The sequence below is a fragment of the Salvia splendens genome, chromosome 2 (genome assembly GCF_004379255.2).
Source record: "Salvia splendens isolate huo1 chromosome 2, SspV2, whole genome shotgun sequence".
Classification (NCBI taxonomy): Eukaryota; Viridiplantae; Streptophyta; class Magnoliopsida; order Lamiales; family Lamiaceae; genus Salvia; species Salvia splendens.
The window spans coordinates 19,382,879-19,397,332 of record NC_056033.1 but is presented as its reverse complement, the minus strand read 5'-3'; positions in this window follow the sequence as shown (position 1 = coordinate 19,397,332).

The window sequence follows — 14,454 nt, the reverse complement described above, 5'->3', positions numbered from 1 at the left end:
GAGCGCGGGGTTGGAGTTGTTGGCCGTAAGTGAGCCTAGGTTAGGCTCTGTCACTGAGGAGGTAAATCCTGTGTTTGCCGCTGTGGATTTTGTTGAGAGAAACACCCTGCCTGAATCTGTGGGGTTGGATCTTTCTACTGTTACTGATAGCCGTACACAGGGGGAAACCCTTGTTTTGAAAGAGTTTACAGAGGGGGAAACCCCTGTTTCGGAGGAGTTCATCGAGGGGGAAACCCCAGAAGTGGTTGAGGGCGCCGAAGCCCAATTTGTTAAGGGAAGTCTGGTTGGGGTAGAAACCCCTATTTACATCGAGGGGACAACTCCATTGATTGAGAAGAAAGTTGACCTCGCATCTGGCAAGGCACAGGAACCCGTCAACGACGGGATGACTCTAATGGTGGATCTGACTGATGTCCCCGATGAGACCGGTTCACCGGTAAACGCAAGGGAAGCAAGGAAAGCAAGGAGGCAGGCTCGTCGGAGTCTGCTTGATGAGATAGATGAAACCGTCCAGCAGACGGAGGGGGACATGCTGGGTCGAGAGACCACAGCACCTGAGCAGACAGATTCTCCCAGACCTGGCAATGGGGAGAGCGACGAGGAGGAGCGCCGACACGCGGTCGAGAGGAAGAGGAAAGGTAAGCAGATTGCTCCTTCCTCGACCAAGAAAGCAAAAGGGAAGTCAGCTGACCACTCTCCCTCTCCACCTGCTAAAGTACCGTCCGATGCCGAGTCAGAAAGCCCTAATGAGTCCAGTGACTCCGAGGAAGAACAAGAAGTGGAGCTCAATTTTGAGCCGAAAGAAATCTGGATCACTAAGGAACTGCTGAACGCAATGGGGAAGTTTGAGGACCCAAAACGTACAGCAATATATGCGGAGAAGAGTACCGTGGGGAAACATGCCAAATCTGGGAAGATGTACGATTCGGCCGAGCTTAAGGGGATCTCAAGCAATGACGAGTTTCGGAGGTATATAGAGGCAATCGGCTTTGACTGGTTGCTAAAGCATAGCACCTTTGAGGTTCCGATAGACGTGGCACGAGAATTTTTCTCGACTTTCCGTTTTAAATCCACCACCGATTTGGATGCCGATTCCATTAACTTCAGGCTTTTCAATGAAGAGCATGTGATGAGCATCAGGGAGTGGACTCTACGGATGGGTCTGCTGACGCGTACAGAAGATGACGAAGGATTATGGAATGAGAGAATGGTTGGCCCACCAAAGCTCACGCCAGGTTTCAAAGCGCAAAGCGCATGGGAGTTCTTGACTCACCCGAGGGTGGGTCAATTTAAAACTAGTTGTTCGAAGGCTCACCATATTGAAGACAGGGTTCTGAGGTTCGCCCAAACCTTCATCAGCTACAATCTGATGGGCATAGCCAACACCGCCTTGACAACCGCCGACTTATACTTTACTTGGTGCATGGCCACGGGTGTGCGTGTTCACTTGGGCTACTGGTTAGCTCAACCCTGCCACCAAGTAACTGCCAATCCCTCCCGGCATCTATACACATGCCACCTTCTGGGAGCTTATCTGCAGCGCAATGTGATTATGAAGATCCACAAGGCTTGCCGGGAAGTAAAGATGTGTCTACCCCCCGAGGTTTTCTATATGGAGTACTTCTTCAACAAGGGACTGCTAATAATGCACAAGAGGGATGTCTGTTTTTACGTTGTTGGTAAGTCGGAGGCCCAGGTCAAACAGGAACAAGAGGTGGCGGGTGTGAAGGACGTTGCTGATGGAGGTGATGCCAAGAAGCTGGTTGTGGAGGAGGACGCAATGAGAAAGGAAGTCAGTTGGATGAGATCCGAGATTCAAAAGGTGATGGAAGGGATTGTGGCCCTGCGGGGTAGAGGGAAGGACAGTGGTGAAGCTGAGAGCGTAAGGAAGGAAGTTGCCGGAGTACGAACGGAAATGGAAGAATTGAGAACGGAGGTTCAGACGGTCAGGGAGGAAATGGTGGCCCTCAAGGGGCGCGTTTCTGATCTGGTGGTAATGTCATCCCGATGTACTGAGAAGATGACGGAGGGTGTCGCGTTGATAATGAGAATGATGAAGTGGTTTCGCGAGAAGTTCTCGGACACACCAATATTACTTCCTGGACCTAGTGGCGGACACAGGGTGCCAAGTCCGGGAGATCTATCTATCCGGAAGCAGCCACAAGTCACCAAGCCTCTAATCACCCCGTCCTCTACTAGACCCATGACCTTGAAGAAGACTGTACCCGGCCAAACTGACGAAAGGAAGGAGAAGCCAGAATCACCGGCAAGAAAGAAAGCTAAAGTGACCCAACAGGCCGTGCCGCCCAAGTCTGGCTCCCGAGGGGGCCAGACCCCGAATTAATTTCCCCAACCCAAGTAACTTTTACTTTTCGTCTTTTATTGCTTTCTGTTTCTGTTTTTTTTTGTTTGTTTTAATGTTCTGTGCCAGCATGCTTGTTCTGTACATATGTGTTGCTACTTTCCACACTTAGCCCAATTTCTGGTCTAAGTGTGAGAAAGGGTTGAGCTGTTTTGCATGTTTGGTTTTGGTTGTTGTGCTTTCTCCCACTTAGCCCGGTGTATGGTCTAAGTGTGAGAAGTTGTTGTTTTGGCACGTTGTTTGTTTGTTCGGTGTTATGTTTTATATGTTTGTACTTCCCTATTTCCCCCCTTCACTAGGATAGCTTGGGGACAAGCTTGAGTGAAGTGGGAAGGGGAGGGAATAGGTGCAGTTTGTGACTGTAAGTCTTATAGTTTTTTTAGTTTTGTCTGTGTGTTACGTGTTGCATGAGCTAGTGGATACAATAAGGCAGAAACATTCCCTTAGTAAGAGCGATTGACGATAGGATACACGTCAGCTTTGATGCCCTCTTCCTTAATAAACTAAAAGCGGTTTGGATGAAGTGAAGACGATAGAGGATACCTTAGATGACCTAGCTGTGCAACCTTACTATAAAGAGAGTTATAAGCCTAAACACTTTGAGCTAACTTGTAAAAAAATGGGCAGCCACTTGATGCTTAGGGAGTAGAGTATAAAGGAAAAAAAAAGAGAAAAGGAGGTATAAGCTGGACGAAGTCCAGGGAAAAAAGAGAAAAGGAGGTATAAGCTGGATGAAGTCCAGGGGAAAAAAGAGAAAAAGGAGGTATAAGTTGGACGAAGTCCAGGGAAAAAACTGGTGGTATAAGCTGGACGAAGTCCAGGGAAAAAAAGAGAAAAGGAGGTATAAGCTGGACGAAGTCCAGGGAAAAAACTGGTGGTATAAGCTGGACGAAGTCCAGGGGGAAAATAAAAAGAGGAAAAAGAAGCTTAATTATCTAAGGGCAGGAAGTAAAAATTACCTGACCGAGGAAATATTTGTCTGACCCAGAAAAGAGGGGAGATGATAAAAAGGAGAAACTCTCATAACCCAACGCATCAGTGGTGTGTCATTGACTTAAGAGTGAATCAATCCTAACGTCCCTGGTGAGGAATGAGTGATCGAGCGAACCTAACCGCTAGGAAATCCATAGGTTTCTTGACAAACTGACGGACCGTTTGGGTTGACGAAGGAAGAAGGAGGATTTGGAGACTGTAGACGATCAGAGAGAACTTAAGCTTGTGGGGACAGTCGCCTAAAAGTTGAAACTAGTGCATGTTTATGTGTGTGTTTTGTGTTCTTTGTGTGTTATTTTCTTTCCGAGTCTGTAAGTTATCTAGGTCTAGGTTTTTGTTTTTGTTAGGTCATGTTTGTAGAGTTGTTCTTGGGAACCGTGCATTGAAATTCGCCTTATTTCATTTTGTTGTCTTTCATACTTGAGGACAAGCATGGTTTAAGTGTGAGCAGTTTGATAAGGCTAATTTCATGCATAGGTCTAGGGCTTTAATTCGTGAAATTTCTGGGTCTAACACACGTTTTAAGCCAGGTGTGTGAAGATTTTCGCCAGGTCCAGCAAAGGAGGGAGACAGTTGCATGGACCTAGGAAGAAGGCGAAAAAGTGGACATTATGCGGAAAAATTGCTCGACGGAGGAAGCCTCGGAGTTGAAGGGTAGAATAGAGATTTCTACGAACACTCTAGAAGGTTATGTCCGCGTCTATAAAAGGGAGAAGCATGCACGCTGGAGGGATTTTCTCGGTTGGAGACCTCGCCAACAGCCTGTAGCTTAGTTCACTTTTTCACACACTTGGGTTCGTTCGTGGGAAGTTCAGGGCGATCTTGGGGTTCACTTCTAGCTTACATACTCTTCAATCTGGTTGTAACACCGTCCTTCTTGAGGGCGAAGAAACAATTTATTTTCCGATTTCGTTTCTGCTGCATTCACCGAGCTTCGCTGTTCGAAGCTCGGACCTCTTTGTTTTATGGATATTTCGCTGTTTTTTTTATGCAAGTTTCGTTTTCGTTTATGCCGATTGTGTTGATCTATGTTTGTTGATTATGTTTACTTGAATTCTGAGTTGGGTTGTTGGAGTTGGTTGTTTTCGAGGTTGTTTTCTGGATTATTGCAGGTTCGAGGTTGGATCTGGGAGAATGGAGTTTGTTTGTGGATGAATCGTTTTTTTTAACTTGCTGATGTTGTAGGGTTGTCTGTGATTGTTGGTATTTGGAGTTGATTTGAGCAGATCTGTGAGAATCGGAGCTATGGAGTTGATTGTGCTGGGTGTTGAGTTCGGATGGCTTGGATCCGGAGTGGATTAAGCATTCGACGTGAATCTGAGTCGTGTTGGTTTAATTTTATGCCTAGCTTACGAGTTTTCATTTCATCTCGTTTAGTTTATGTAGATCTGATGTACTTCCGATTCGTAGCAAGTTTCCGGCATCCCGATTTCTATATTCTGTTCGAATCTAGGAGTGTGTTCTGTTTTCTTCATTTACGTTTCTGAGCTAGTTAGGAAACTGCATGAGTTTGTTAGTTGCAGCTTTTACCGTACTTGCTTTAATTGAATGTCATGGTCCCCACTTTTTAATTCTCTCTGCCTAGTCATATTTAGTTAGTCATTTACACGGTCTAGTGAGTAATTGTTTCTTTCGGTGATGATGTCTGATTTGATAAGTGTTCGGTGTCCTAGGTCTAGCATTTAAATTCCGTGCCTAGGTCTAGTGGTAGTTTAAGTCTCAACCCTTTTGCGTGGCAGCAGCCGCTTGTTTCCAGAGTCTCTAAGCACTACTTCACGAATCCATCTTCGTGGGATCAACCCCACTTCCCTATACTAATTTAATAGTAAATTTGGGTTGAGGGATTAATTTTTGAAGGAGAGTCGAGTGTGTTCAACGACAAAAATACTCTGTGTTCCTTGAGTTCCTGGACCTAGTGATCCAGTGGATTTAAGAAGCGTGGTGTATTGACCGAGCAATTGCATTGGTTTTCCCTGCATGCACAACAAAAAAAAAACACACTAAGAACTGCAAAGGACTTCATCATGCATAAGTCCTGAGGGTGTTTTAGAGAATGTGTTGGTTAGAGTGCATGATTTTACCTACCCTGCTGACTTTTATGTGATTAAAATGAGTGAGTCCGAGGCTAGGGAATCTAGTGGCATATTGTTAGGGAGACCATTTTTTAGAACGGCCAAGACAATAGTAGACATGGCTGAGGGGACAATTTGCATTGATTTCCATGGGGAGAAATTTACTTTTGATATCAATGAGGCCATGAAGAAGCCAATTGATTCTGAAAACTTATGCTATGTTGATGTGATTGACCCCTTAGTCCAAGATTTTCTTGAGACCGAACTATTGCAGGAGAAACTTCAAGCTTTAGATGAGTATGAGCAGGCTGATGTAGAAGCTGCTGCATGGTGCGATCTGATCAGTAGCCAAGGGTTGACTAATGAAGAAATAGAAGGAGCGATCAAGGAATTTTGCCAGAAATCAGAGTTCATTGGAGCCGCAGAGGCTCAGCTACCAGCTAGTATAGAGGAACCCCCAGGGGGAGAATTAGAAAAAGAAGGAGAAGCTGAAAGAAACCCTCTACCCGAAGACACACTTCCACCCCAAGTCTAGCTGAAGAAACTGCCATCGAATCTGAAGTATGCTTTCCTCGGAGAGGAGAACTCATATCCAGTGATCATCAGTAGCAGCCTTACAAAGGAACAAGAGGCGAGGCTACTGACTGTGCTGAGCAAGAACAAGAAAGCGATTGGATGGAGTCTTACAGGTTTGGTGGGGATAAGCCCCGACATCTGCATGCACCATATTAGGCTGGAGGAAGGAGCAAAAGTGCATCGAGATGCTCAAAGAAAGGTAAACCCTAACATGTGAGAAGAAATATTGAAGGAAATCTTGAAATTGTTGTCGCTAGGGATTATCTATTCAGTGCCAGACAGTGAGTGGGTCAGCCCGATCCACATGGTTCCAAAGAAGTCAGGAATCCAAGTCGTTCGAAATGAGAGGAATGAGCTGATCCCAACGAGGCTAGTCACAGGTTGGCGAATGTGCATCGATTACCGAAAGCTGAACAATGCAACGAGGAAAGACCATTTCCCTTTGCCTTTCATCGACCAAATGTTGGAGAGACTAGCTGGTAAGAAGTACTTTTGTTTTTTGGATGGATACAGCGGATATTTCCAAATATACGTGGATCCTGAGGACCAAGACAAGACTACATTCACTTGCCCATTCGGAACCTATGCATACAGACGCATGCCTTTCGGCCTATGCAACGCTCCAGGTACGTTTCAAAGATGTATGATGAGCATATTCTCCGATCTAATTGAGGACTGTATAGAGATATTTATGGATGACTTTACGGTCTATGGAGATTCTTTCGACTCATGCCTTCATCACTTACACATAGTTCTCGAAAGGTGTCAAGCAAATAGTTTGGTTTTGAACTTTGAGAAGTGTCATTTTATGGTCACCGAGGCGATTGTTCTAGGACACGTGGTCTCGGAGAGAGAAACCCAGGTGGATCGAGCCAAGGTGGATGTTATATCCAAATTGCCGTTCCCTACTGATCAGAATGGGATAAGGGGTTTTTTGGGGCACGCCGGATTTTATCGAAGATTTATCAAGGATTTCTCCAAGATCGCCCAACCCCTTACCCGACTTCTTCAGAATGAAGTGGAGTTCATTTTTGATGAGCAATGCAAGGCTGCTTTCAACCTTCTCAAGGAAAAGCTGATATCCACACCTATCATACGGGCTCCTGACTGGGACTATCCTTTCGAAGTAATGTGTCACGCCAACGACTATGCAGTGGGAGCCGTACTGGGTCAGAAGATCGATGGGAAAAGGTACGTAATTTTTTATGCATCTAAGACTCTGAATCAAGCCCAGCGGAATTACGATACCACTGAAAATGAGATGCTGGCAGTGGTGTATTCTTTCGAGAAGTTCCGGCCATACTTGTTGGGATCCAAGGTCATCGTATATACTGACCATGCAGCAATTAAGTATCTGATTGCCAAGAAAGAATCCAAACCCCGTTTGATCCGATGGGTACTCTTGTTACAAGAATTTGATTGGGAAGTGGAAGATAAGAAAGGAGTCGAGAACAAGGTGGCGGACCATTTGAGTAGAATAGTGCAAGATGGAAACAGCGAAGAGGTGCACGACAAGTTTCCAGATGAGCATTTATGTGAGGTGATTTTTGAGGTCAGGAAAATTGACTGGGAAGAAGTGATGAAGCTTACTGGCCAGTACGATACAGCAAGAGGGAAAGAAAAGGTAGGGCAAGAACCATGGTATGCAGACCTAGCCAACTACCTAGTGACTGGAGAGCTTCCAGAAGTGTCGAGTATTACCAAGGCCTAAAGAATGAAGATTAAGAGTGAAGCAAAATACTACTTTTGGGACGACCCCTATCTGTGGAGAGTGGGATCCGATCAAGTGATAAGGAGATGCATTCCTGACTGGGAGCAATGGAACGTACTGACACATTGCCACTCCTTGGCATGTGGAGGACACTTCGGTCCTAAGAAGACGGCAAGGAAGATTCTGGATAGCGGCTTTTATTGGCCAACGCTCAACAAGGACGCGTACGAGTTCTGCAGAAGTTGTGAACGCTGTCAATTGACCGGTGGGATATCTGCAAAAGATGAGATGCCCCAAGTTCCGGTAATTGTCTTTGAGTTATTCGACATATGGGGAATGGACTTCATGGGTCCTTTTCCTTCATCCTATGGAAATTTGTATATCCTAGTTGCAGTGGATTACGTCTCCACGTGGGTAGAAGCCAAGGCCACAAGCACGTGTGAAGCAAGGGAGGTGCCCAAGTTCCTCAAAAGTAACATTTTCAGTCGATTCGGAGTACCAAGGGCCATAATATCCGATTAAGGCACCCACTTTTGTAACCGCACCATCGAAACCTTGATGAAGAAGTACGGTGTGCATCACAGACTATCAAGCCCCTACTACCCGCAAGCGAACGGGCAGGCAGAGATCTCTAACCGAGAAATAAAGAAGATTCTGGAGAAGACCGTAAATCCTTCCAGGAAGGACTGGAGTATGAGGTTAGAGGATGCTCTATGGGCATATCGCACAGCCTACAAAACCCCCATAGGAATGTCCCCGTACCGAATCTTTTTGGAAAAATGTGCCACTTATCAGTGGGAATTGACCACCGACCATACTGGGCAGTACAACAAGTGAATATGGATGCTACAGCCTGTGAAGAGGAAAGGAAGCTGCAGCTGTAGGAGTTGGAGGAACTCAGATTGGAATCGTTCGACTCAGCCATGTGGTACAAGGAGCGAACCAAATTGTGGCACGACAGGAATCTGAGGACCAAGGATCTCCATGTTGGGCAGAAAGTACTACTTTTCCAGTCAAGACTGAAGCTTATGCCTGGGAAACTCAAGTCGAAATGGACAGTGCCTTATGTCATCACCTCACTCCGCTCCAATGGAGCAGTAGAAATTTCAGGGAGTCCTTCTAACTCTGAACCTTTTATTGTGAATGGGCATAGGCTAAAAGTATTTAGGGACAATAGTGATGTGGCTGTAGTGGATGAGATCCCACTGCAACCACATACTCAGGTTTCATACTGACCGGTAGGATGGGGATTGGAATTCCACTGGGCTAGCTCCTTTAGCGTAATGTACATATGCTGGCAAAGTAGAATCCCAATTTTCCTAAGGAAGATGTAAATATGGTACATATGTGGTAGGTAATTAATTTGAACCTTTGCATGCTAGTTAGTTTTAAGAAAAACCAAAAATATTTTCCGGACCTCAATATTAATTGGGAGTACGAACTGACCATCAGAATACCATTTTGGTGAAACTCCTATTTTATTTAAGTGTCCTTTTTACTTTATTTCTAATCTAAGAAAAACCAAAAATATTTTTTGGACCTCAAATATATAAGGGACGAATTTGAATTTGTGGACTTTTTGCAGCTTTTGCAGGGTGGCAGCGGCTGGAAGGGGTGCGTGAGCAGAGAGAGTGGACACGCCGACCAATCAGGAGTCAGTATTCTCAACCGCCTCTCCCTCGAAACGACGCGATTTGGAACCGCCTATAACCGGTCGCAAACCCACAACTGCCCTATTCCAACCCATAACCAGCCGTCTCCCCCATTTTTCACTTTACAATTTCACTCTGCATTTTTTTTCTCTCTCTCCTAAAATTCCACCGTCACTCCACAAACACCAACCCCCAAATTATACCCGGAATTTCACAGATCTAAGCCATGGGAAAGAAAGCATGGGCAACAAAAATCAAACCCACTTCAAACCGCCGGGAAGAGGTCCCAGAAACACAACAGCCGCGAGAAGAACCACCGTCCACCCAACCACCGCCAAACCCACAACCATCAGAGCCGACTCGGCAAGCACTAGCGATGATCTCTTTAGACGTAATGGCGGAGTTTCTTAGGCTGCAAGATCTGACCAGAAATTGGGCGGCAGAGTTGGCAAATTTCAGCCGAATCGGAGGACAGGGGAGCGTGACAGGAGCAAGCCCGGCAATAACCGCATCAGAGACAAACGCGCAGCCCACGGCACAACCTCCATCTACCATGCCGACTTCTCCAATGACTCCACAGGAAGAGGAATCTCCCACTGAAGCCGCACCGTCAGAACCCTCGGAACCCTCTCCGAGCCACCAAGAGAAAGAGCCCATGGATGTTAACCCTATTGCGGCTTATTACGATTCTGATCCAGAAGAAATGAAGGAAAGGCTGAGGAAGAAGAAGCAAGGCCAAGAGGGAAGAAGTGCAGCTGAGGAGACGCCGGTCGCAGAAACCGTCCATCACGAAGTGGCTGGAGGGGAGATAGATCTGAATGAGACGGCCAAGAAGCAGGGCCTAATGACCGATGATAAATTTCAGGCTATTTTAGATGATGTCAATCGGATGGAAGATGACACTGCCGTGGTGGCTGAGGGGCTAGAACTAGCATCACGAGCAGTAGGAGAGAGTGAAGAAGCTGAAGAAGGAAACCGCTCGGGAAGCCAAGCTAGCGAAGAAGAGATTATGCCGGAATCACTCCAGCCAGAAGCAGAGAGGGGTGATACATCTATTGAAGAACAGGAAACGAAAGCAAAAGAAACAGAAGCAAGACCAGAAGTACCCAACCCAGTGGCACCTCCGGTGACAAAACCGAAGGCCGTCAAGAGGAAGTTGGTGTTGAAGGGCGAACCTAAGGCTAATCGGCCAAAGCCGCAAAGGGTATCTCAACGATGCTTAGGAAAATGGACAGCTAGTAATGGAAACCGAAGCGGTCTCTCCAACACTGAGTGGCCAAGGTGAAGAGGCTGACGGGATGGCTGAGGGTCTGGACCTCGCATCCAGGTCAGTAGGCCACAAGGAGACCGGCCCTACTACCCAGGATCCACTTTCGACACAAGCTAAGAAGGAACCCGAAGAAGAGAAAGACCAGGATGACGGAGAGGAAGTTAGATACCGTGAAGAGAGAAAACGAAAGGGGAAGGCCCCTATGAAGAAGAAGCCTAGCAACAAGAAGCCACGTACAGTGAACACTGGCATAGTCATTACTGAGTCAGTTCAGCGAGCCCAGGAACACCGAAGGGAACAAAGTGATAGCGAATACGCTGTCAGTGAAGAGTCAGAATCGGACAACGATATTTCCCTGGAGGACGAGGAGTACAGTGAGCAACAGCTTCCGCACGATCATCGGGAGCTAATACATCCCCCGGTAGAGAGACTGAGGTACCGGCGCTGGACAGTGGACCTTACTGAAGATCTGGTGGAGGAGATGAAGCTTTTCGACTCGAAGGAGATACAAAAAGTTTTTGATAGCAAGGATGAAGGGAGTAAATAAGTGCAGAGCGGAAAGGTACTTCATATTCCTTCTTTAGATGAGTTGGGTGCCCGCGAGCAGTTTCTCTCTTATTTGCACGCGTTAGGATTCGAATGGTTATTGGAGAATGGAGATCCGAGTGTCCCGGTTAGATTAGCGAAGGAGTTTTTCACGACCTTTAGGTTTAAGGTCACCACTGATCTAGATGAGGAGTGTATCAGTTTTAGGTTGTTTGGCGGAGAGATACGGATGAATCTGATTGAGTGGACCGTGCGTCTGGGAATGTGCAGTTTGGAGGAGGCCATAGGGCCTGAGTGGAGAAGTAGGGAGTGGGGAATTCCCCGCAGACATGTGGAATTTGAGCCCCAGGAGGTATGGGAGGAGTTAACTCACCAGCCTCTGGAGAATTTGCATCCACTCTCTCTCGCTCAATCCATTTCAATAACTCAATCCTACGCCTAGTCCAGCTTCACTTGGACTTCAATTTGTTGGGGCAGTCGAACTCCGCTGTCAGGATATCGATGACGGAGTTATACCTTCTCTGGTGCGCCAAGCACAGAAGAAAGTTACATCTGTATTTTTGGACCGCCTACCAATGCCATCTAATTGCCACCCACCCAGCGAGAAACCTCACTCTCTGCCATATCTTGGGAGTGTTTGTCAGAAACAACATCATCATCACGGAGGCTGCAGACTTATCCGACCAGATCATGGTGGATCCTCCTGGTCTCTTTGATACACATTTGTTCGTCCGAACGAACCCCGTTTACATGAGGCAGGGCGTACCACGTTTCTATCCAATGGGATAAGAAGTTATGCCTACAGGGAGAGCGACAGCAGCCCAGGGAACACCAGCGCAGGAGCAGAGGCAGGAGAGGTTGGAAAAAAACAGTGGAAGAATTGGCAGAAGAGAATCGAAAAGCAAGAGCGGAGTTAAGCCATTTGGCAACTGTGATGGAAGGAATCTTGAACGAGTTGGGAACCGGGAAGTTGGTCCGTGAATCTGGACCGAGTGGCCACGGAGGCCGAACTAATGAACCACGAGTATCAGAGGAAGTAATACCCGAGACGAAAGAAGCAGAGCAGAAAGAAGAAGCGGAACAAGAGGAAGGAAATGCCGAAGAGTTGGCAGAATTTGGGAACAAGCAGTCCGAGAATGAGGAGGAACAACCGGAAGAACCACCTGCACCACAACCTGCCCCGCGAAGGAGTAGGAGGAACAAGTGACCACCACCCCACCTGACCAGTTAGTTTTCTTTTTATTTTCAGTTTTTAGTTTTTCGTATTTTAATTGTGTTTTGCTGTTTTTTTTGGTAGTATAATCTGTGTAGTACGTGAGCAAACCCCTTTCATAACACTTAGCCTACACAATAGTCTAAGTGTGAGAAGTAAAGGGTTTGCTATTTTTGGCGCATGTGTTTGTGTTCTCTGTTTTCTTTTTCGTATGCATGTCAACTCACACTTAACCTATTATATAGTCTAAGTGTGAGGAGTTTGTTGTATATACATGTTTCGTATTGTCGGTTTCTGTTTAGGTTTTACATTCTCCCACTTAGCCTATTCTATAGTCTAAGTGTGACAAGTTTTCAGTTTTAGTATGTCGTTGTGCTTGTTTTGTCTGTGTGTCAACATACTGGCCATTACCTTTTCCACTTCACAGCCTTATCTGAGGGCAGACACTTGTGAAGTGGGAGGGGGGACGCAATGGCCAGTATGATATATGTGTATATGTGTGGTTTGTGTTTGTGCTTGTGTTAGTGTCATGTTAGGTCTAGTTTTTTTCTTTTGTGTGTTGATTGGGCTTAAAACTCAATTGTCCTGAGCTGACGGTGAGGGGAATTGAGGGAGATACGACATGCTGGAAAACAGAAACCACCCCCCTTAGTACCTCCTAGCCATGATAGATGATGCGAGTATGAAAGAAAAGCCCATCCTCAGAGCCAAACACGAAAGCCCTCTTAAAATGTGAGTTATAAGCCTTAAGTGGAACCACTTTCCACTAATTCAGAAAAGAAAAGAGTGGCTACCACAAGGTGCCTAGGGTGAAGTGACTGCGTATAGCAACACTGAAGGCAGTAGGAAACCCCCCCTCCCAAAAAAAAATATTTATTTTCCAACCCTTAGAACCCCACTTTATAGCCATACACATACCCAGATATAACCTCAAGCCCCTGGAATTGTGCGTGCAAGGCATAAGGCAAGAAGGAAACTGGCCAGAAGGACATACAATAAAGAAACCAACTGGAGCCAAGAGCCCGAGTACACACAGTTCCCACGCACCAAATAAAGTGCAAATTTTTGAATCTTAGAGCCTTAGGAATATCCACCCCAAACACTACAACCAATAGCCCCGTTACAAACCTTAAAGCCGTTCAGTAGCTGCACGTGAGATCTAAGTCCGAAGCATCTGTGGTCTAGCGTTTAGAGAGAACAGTCCTAATATTCCCGGAGAGGTATGAGTGACTGAGTGAACCTAGTGTTTGGCCGAAAGTTTGGGCGATCTTGACGAGCGGATATACTGACTGGGAGAGAAAAAGGGGTCGGCGGAAGTTCAAGGCTGTCTAAGGCCGGATTGCACCTGATCCCGAGGGGAGGGATGGTTGAAAATATAGCCCAATTACTGTGTTAATGTGTCTAAGTTTTTTAGTTTTCTTTTATGTGTTTGTCTTCGTTATGTTGTTTCTTTGCGTCATAGTTAGAGTCTAGGGTAGGATAGAGTCGGTCAGGGGAGTAACCAGGCTAGAATTCGACTTACTTCTTTTTGTTTGTTCTTCACGCTTGAGGCCAAGCATGTGGTAAGTGTGAGCAGTTTGATAAGTCGTATTCTTGGCCTTGGTTACTGGTCAGTATAATGTGCATAATTGGAATATATTCTGCAAAATAGTTGCTAAAGTGTGCAGGGAAGTGTTCTAGCCAGTACGGGAATGTTCGGATACTTCAGGCGAAAAGGGCGTCAGGATGTTGCTATCCTGACCAGTATGCATGCCAAAAAGGCTCGAGATGGAGAAGAAGGATAGCTGGGAAGATCAGCCGCAAGCAAGGGGGCAAAAGAGTCATTTCATGTTTGAAGTCTACCCTAAAAATCAAGAGAGGCCTCCCTATAAAAGGAAGCCACTTGGAGAGATAATGATCATCAATTAGTTAGTTTACTCCTACGCTTAGTTAGCAATCTCTCTTCGGTAGGTCACTCCTTCAGCATTATCCTTCGTAATTCTCGTTCCTCGCCACAGCCATGGTCACTTGAAGATCATCAGTTCGCCGGAGTACCATTCTCTCGTTCCAGTCAGCGTGT